Below are 6,825 nucleotides of genomic sequence, written 5' to 3' on the forward strand. Positions count from 1 at the left end.
CCCCGTGCATTCACTTTGCACAAGGTGCAAAGCAGCAGGAATCAGAACTGGGCCCCTTGCCTCTCTGGCTGTCAAACCCTGGCGGCAGCAGTGCATGGGCCTCATGCACAAGGGATGAATTTCACCCATTCGAAGCTATTTATCCAGGGCCTGATTCTCATTTCCATTAAGCCCCCTTTATATCACTTGGGCAGCATAAGGGTGCCCTAGAGCAGTTGTTCTCAGCCAGGGATACAAGTACCCTTGGGGATATGCGGAGGTCTTCCAGGGGGTACATCAACTCACCTAGATATTTGCCTAGTTTTACAACAGACAACATAAAAAGCACTAGCAAAATCAGTACTAACTAAAATTTCATACAGACAATGACTTGTTTATACCATACACTGAAATGTAAGTACAACATTTATATTCCAATTGATTAATTTTTTTGTAAATATATGGCAAAAATGATAAAGTCAGCTATTTTTCAGTACTAGTGTGCTGTGACATTTGTTTCTAATTTTAGGTCTGATTTTGTACACAAGTAGTTTTTAAGTGAAGTGAAACTTGGGCGTACATAAGACAAATCAGACTCCTGAAAGGGGTACAGTAGTCTGGAAGAGTTGAGAACCACTGCCTTAGATGAGTGTTAAGGCACCCTTTCTGGTTTTTCTGTTGGACAATGCCAATTCGTTGGAAGCTAAATACTTTGTGGAAATATGTTGATTTCAGTAGAAGTTAAGAGCAATTGAAAAAAGCGCTTTGCTAAGGTCCATTTTGGAATGGAACACTTTTTGTTTACCTTTCATTTCAATTTTTAAAAATTGGATATAATGTAAAATAAGGAGAAATTGGAATGAATGACTTTGATTTCATTGAAACAAAATGTTTCAATTGGCCGGAAACAAAGCTGGGGATTTTTAGTAGGAAGAACTTCTTCTGTTGTCTTATGCCAAGTCTCCACTGAGGAGCTACGCTAGCATAACTATACCAGCAAAGCTCTGTACTGTGGACAAGCCCTCATGACTCAATTCCTCATCTGTAAAATGGGGAAAATACTCCCTTTGTCTGTCTTAGACTGTGAGCTCTTAAGGGAAGAGACTGTCCCTTACCAGGTGCTTGTACAGTACATAGCCCTGATCTCCACTGGGACCGCTAGGCATTGATGTAATACGAATAGCAAATGCCTGTGAATTAATAACAATGGGCTCCTGATCCTACAAATGTTTACTAAATTTAGAGCTTATTGCTAAGAATAATTTCACTGACTGCCACACAAGTGTAAAGCAGCACTCGTAAAGTGTGGTGTATAATCATTGTTTATAGAATAACCAAAGAAACATAATTTACCTGCTGCACGCAGCCAATCCTTAGCTGAGAAAAAGTATTTAATCTTTATTATTTAAATTCCATGCAACTGCAATCAGATAGGAGATATACACCCCCATATAATAAACATGTAATATTTTGGCAGTGTATAGCCCTGAGCCATATGCCTACTGCTAAACCTAGAAAATGTGTTGTGCCTCAGCATACCTGTCACACCTTAGCACTGAAATACAGATGCCGATTTCCTAGCAGGCACTGTTCATCTGATACTTGACTTGAAGTATGTTCATTACAAGTTGTGGGTAGTTATTAATCTCATTCCAGGAAGATGACTCCATGAATGCTGATTTAGTCTCTGCATTTTTACATTTTCCTTTAACGTTTTTGTGCATTATTTTATTGGATATAATAAAGACCGTTTGACTAGTCCTCACAAATTCAGGCTAACACTTTCAAAACTGAGCAGCAGATTTGGTCAACTTATTCCTATTAATCTTCATGGGAATTGAGCATCTATGTCCTGTGTTGGCTTCGACAATCTCAATTCACCCTTTATCTCTTAAAACTATTAATTTCTACAAGCCTCTATTACATGTAACTAAATCTGACACATTTCCATGAACAAGTGTGTGGGGCCAGGAACTGCAAACATATAATCAGGTGCTCAAATAATGCAATAATGGGCACAGGATAAAAATCTGCACAGACAGAATGGTAGATTTTAGCCTAAATTGCTAATTTTTTAAAGCCAAGGTTTGGAAAAGTTGTTGCTGCATTGGGTAAACCAGCCAACAGAAGGAACATCTTTCCACTGTATTAGAATTGCTATGTAACTTTACCTAGCAGCAAATCTGAGCAGTATCAAATCAATCTATTCCAGTCCCCAGGAAAGGAAAACATGCCCTCCATAGGTTGTGAAAAGTCTGTAGACAGCATATTCTGTGGCTGGTTAGCAAACAATTCCATTTCATGAACAGCAATTTTTGATTAGAAAAAAGCTTTGTTGAAAACTTTTCAACCCACGCTAGTTGGTTCAGTAGGTTTTAGGAGGTGAAGAAATAATAATGCTGGCGGGGTTTTTTTAGCATGGAGAAAAAAGACAGCTCTGAAAACTACCATCTCTGTTGCCATCTGTAATCACGCAGGCAATCCGAGGGTACACAGGCACCTTCCACCTTTGCATTTTTAAAAAAACTTCACAGGGAATGCTCAGCCATAAGCTTTTAAATTAAAATTCAAAGTTAAAGTGGCCAGAAGGAAGCATTATTAAAGTTATGGCTAAGACAGCTTGTTAATAATGGGAGCTAGTAGGATTAATATGGGTTTCTGTAGTTGTTGTATTCACTTACAAGTATTACTGTTATGCAGGTGGCGCCCCTGGAGGCCTCAGCTGGGTTTGAGGAAAAAGGAGCTACATGATGAGTGTAGGAACTCAACTGGTTTAAGTTAGGCGAGCTCTAGTAACTCAACTGTGTACAGTACAGTACATCCCCATTCCTTTGGGTTCAGAAAGAATCTCAGTAAATGGTGACCAGGAACACAAGCAGCAATGCCGCTTTGCTTTCTCTGGCAAATAGCATCATTCAGATATGACACCGAGTATTATGTCTTCATGTCGGGACTTGGCAAAAGCTCTGCAGATACAGCGCAAGTAGCCACAAGCTTTCTAGTGACATTTTAACAGATATAGGAAACAGCTCTTGGGGTTTTTTCTCTTAACAGTGACACTAAATACTGACTGCTTGCATCCGAAGAAGTGGGTATTCACCCACGAAAGCTCATGCTGCAAAACATCTGTTAGTCTATAAGGTGCCGCAGGATTCTTTGCTGCTTCTACAGAACCAGACTAACACGGCTACCCCTCTGATACTAAATACTCACTGTAACCCAGATGTTTGGGAAGGACATTGTCATGCTGAGCAACTCTTTGGGAGAAATGATGGTCACGGCTATGCTGGATCAAGGAGATCAGGATTCAGGTCTCAGCTCTTAAAATGAAGTACATGTCTAATGAGTGCCTTAATGTTTCTGGGGCTCAGTTACCCACCTGTGAAAGACAGATATAATGTTCTCTGAAATGCCTCTGACAATCCCTGTGCAGGTCCTTGTTTCAAATGGCATTGTTAACTGAGCACTGGAGCCTTTGCCAGCAGAGGTCATTGTTTTACTGAGCCAGCAGGCAATCTCTCTCTGTTTCATCTACTATATATTCAGTACACCCCTGTGGTAAGGCTAAGAATGCAAACAGCAAGAAATTCTCAGTTATGGGTTCTGCAGCTCACCCGCCCTTCCCGGGGCACACTTAGAATTTTGCTTTGCTGCATAAACAGCTAAATATATACCTGTGTGATGAATATGGCTGGAATACTATTACTACAGGAACCCTGACTTTGATATCCTGGACCAGATTCTAGTTTGTTCTCTGTCCCTTGGGCACCACTAAGCCAGTGTGAAGGGGATGGATTCCAGCCATAGCTGATCAGCAGACAAATGTCCTTCTGTGGCAAAAAGCAGGCAGAGCCAGCTTCTGTGCCAGCCCCCTCTACCCACCACCCCAGCAGACTTGCATCAGAAATAATGATTCAGTTTCACGATGTATTATTGTGATATTGTTAAACATTTGTGTCTAATGCGATAGGTGTGTGTGGCTCTCTTTATAGAGAAGACAGACGCAGTTCCTGCCATGGGGCATATGAGATCTGGGTGGTTATATATGACATATGATGCAGGGAGTGATGACAAGGCACAGGGCAGGATGGGCGGTGAGAGATTGAGAATGGGCTTGTTTTGCATGATATCTATGATATTAGTAATTAGTGCCTGTAAGTGTTATATTTATTCACTAGCATTGTGCTTGTACATCATCAAACAGAGCGTGACATAGCAGAGTGAGACGGTGGGAAAAGCAGGATTTGTCAATAGAGAGACAAGTGATGTGATGAACAGGGCCAGGCAGGATATTTCAGGCAGGTGGTGGAGGGAGCAGTCTGAGAGAAAGAGCCAGTGGAAATGAAGGAAAGTGGGACTAGCAGAGTGAGAGTGGCAGGAGCAGGGGTGGCTCCAGGCAGCAGCGCAGCAAGCATGTGCCTGGGTCGGCAAGCCACGGGGGCGGCCTGTCAGTCGCCGTGAGGGCGGCAGTCAGGCAGCCTTCGGTGGCATGCCTGCGATTTGACAGTAATTCGGTGGTGGGTATGCCAAAGGCGCAGGATCAGCAGACTTGCCGCAGCCATGCAACTGAATCCAAGTTACCAGCAGACCTCCCGCAGGCATGCTGCCAAAAGGCTCCTGACTGCCATGCTTGGGGCGGCAAAATACATAGAACCACCCCTGTGCAGGAGATGAGAAAAAAAGCAGGGGGTAGAGTCTGGAGGGTAAGAATGAGGATTTGATGCAGAGGGGGTTCAAAGTGGGGAGATGCCCTGGATGGAGATGTGGAAGGGAAGGAGGAATTTGGCAGTGGACAGGCTGACCCAGCAGGAAGCTTTCAGCATGTGCTGTCACATCCCTGCTATGCGAGGAACTGAGTTTGGGGAAGAGGGGTGGAAATTTCAGAGGAATCAGAAGTTTATACAAATGGGTCCGGAGCCTCAGCTGGTGGAAACTGGAGTCATTCCACTTCACTCGATTGACCTATCCCAATTTACAAAGCCTGAGGATCTGGTCCATGTTCCTGTTGGAAAATCTCACCCGTAGCCTTCTGATGCTTACGGAATCATATTGTTGTGTGATTCATTATGCTCCATGCAATTGTCACCCCAGTCACAAAGAGAGGGTTCTATCAACATCCCGTGAATGGGTCGCTTGTAGACCCCGCCCTTCAATGAAGGCAAGCCAGTGAGTGGAATTAGACCCTACAGAGTGAACTGGAGGCTGCAAGGTGAATGGGGCTTTAATTCATAGGAGAGCAGGGTCAAAGGAAGGAAATGGAAGAGAAAGGAAGTGGGATGATGATGACTGAACAACAGGCAGACTTTCAGATAAGCAGGGCCCTACCAAATTCATGGCGATGAAAAATGCATCATGAACTGTGAAATCTGGTCTCCCTCTCCCTGTGAAATCTGGTCTTTTGTGTGCTTTTACCCTATACTATACAGATTTCATGGGGGAGACCAGTGTTTCTCAAATTGGGGGTCCTGACCAAGAAAGGAGTTGCAGGGGGGTCACAAGGTTATTTTAGGGGGGTCATGGTATTGTGACCTCTACTTCTGTGCTGTCTTCAGAGCTGGGCGGCCAGAGAGCGGCACCTGTTGGCCAGGCACTCAACTCTGAAGGCAGCGCCTCGCCTGCAGCAGCACACGACTCCTTTTTGGGTCAGGACCCCTACAATTAGACCACTGTGAAATTTCAGATTTAAATAGCTGAAATCGGGAAATTTAAGATTTTTTAAATCCTATGACTGTGAAATTGACCAAAATGGACCGTGAATTTGATAGCACTATAGATAATGGACTGGATGGAAAAGAGGTAATATACACAGCTTGTGAAGGAAAAGATGCTGGTTTTAGAAGAGGGCTAATCTTGAACCTGGGGTGGTGAGTTATACTTGGTACTCATGTTTTTTCTTACCTGAGAAGATGTATTTGAATGGTCCATGGAGAGTGGGTTTTTTTGTTGTTTTTTGGGTTTAATTTAGGGAAATGCTTATTCCTTTCTAAATTCCACTTGTGGCTGGAGGATTACTTGAACGTGAATCTTACTCCTTCTGCTCTATCAAAAGAGCACAGGGATACTGGCTAGGAAAGAGCTGAGGTGGTGTGAACATAGGGGTAATGAGGCTTCCGACATGAGAATTTTCTCATTTAAAACCCTGGCACTTGGATTGATTAAATCATCATTAAAGTGCTGCTTTTTTGTTTCAGCTGGCTGGCCTTTAAAGTGAAGGATGGTTCTGAGCAGACTGTGATGTTTCAGGAAGATGCATTGCCCTAAGGAGATTTCATTTCTACAGTGACGTAGGGAGCCTGCAGTTTGTTAAAACACCATGGGCCAGCTCCTCAGTGGTGTAAATCAGCATAGCTCCAGTGGATTCAGACAGAGATGTAGGGTCTGCATGCAACATCTCTTGAAGTCAATTTGCTGATTTGCACCAGCTAAGAATCTGTCCCCATTTCTCCTTGTGCAGTCCAAATCCCAAACGCCAGGTGTTGCTCCAATGTATAGTATCTAAGGTGAAATGTTGCTAGTTCACACTACCATGTCTTCACAACTATTGTTACTTGGACTAACTAGATTAAAGCCAGCCCTGGTATGCCTACCGATTCCATAACGGCACCTTCACTTGCAGGGTAGATGCACCCTGCAATAAAACTCCCTTAGGCTCGTTTTGAAAATTCCAGCTGAACGTTTTCCTCTACACATAGGTGAAAGAGCACTAACTTTGTGTGGTAAGGATTCCTGGTGGATGTCTCCTGAGAGCCCAGCCCCATTGTGATATTTAGAAATTCCACGATTTTTCAATGGTGCAGAACATCTAACGTTTTGCTTGTGCTGTAGCTAAGATAAAAGCAACCACCT

The sequence above is a fragment of the Mauremys reevesii genome, linkage group 12, assembly GCF_016161935.1.
Source record: "Mauremys reevesii isolate NIE-2019 linkage group 12, ASM1616193v1, whole genome shotgun sequence".
NCBI classification, from domain to species: Eukaryota; Metazoa; Chordata; order Testudines; family Geoemydidae; genus Mauremys; species Mauremys reevesii.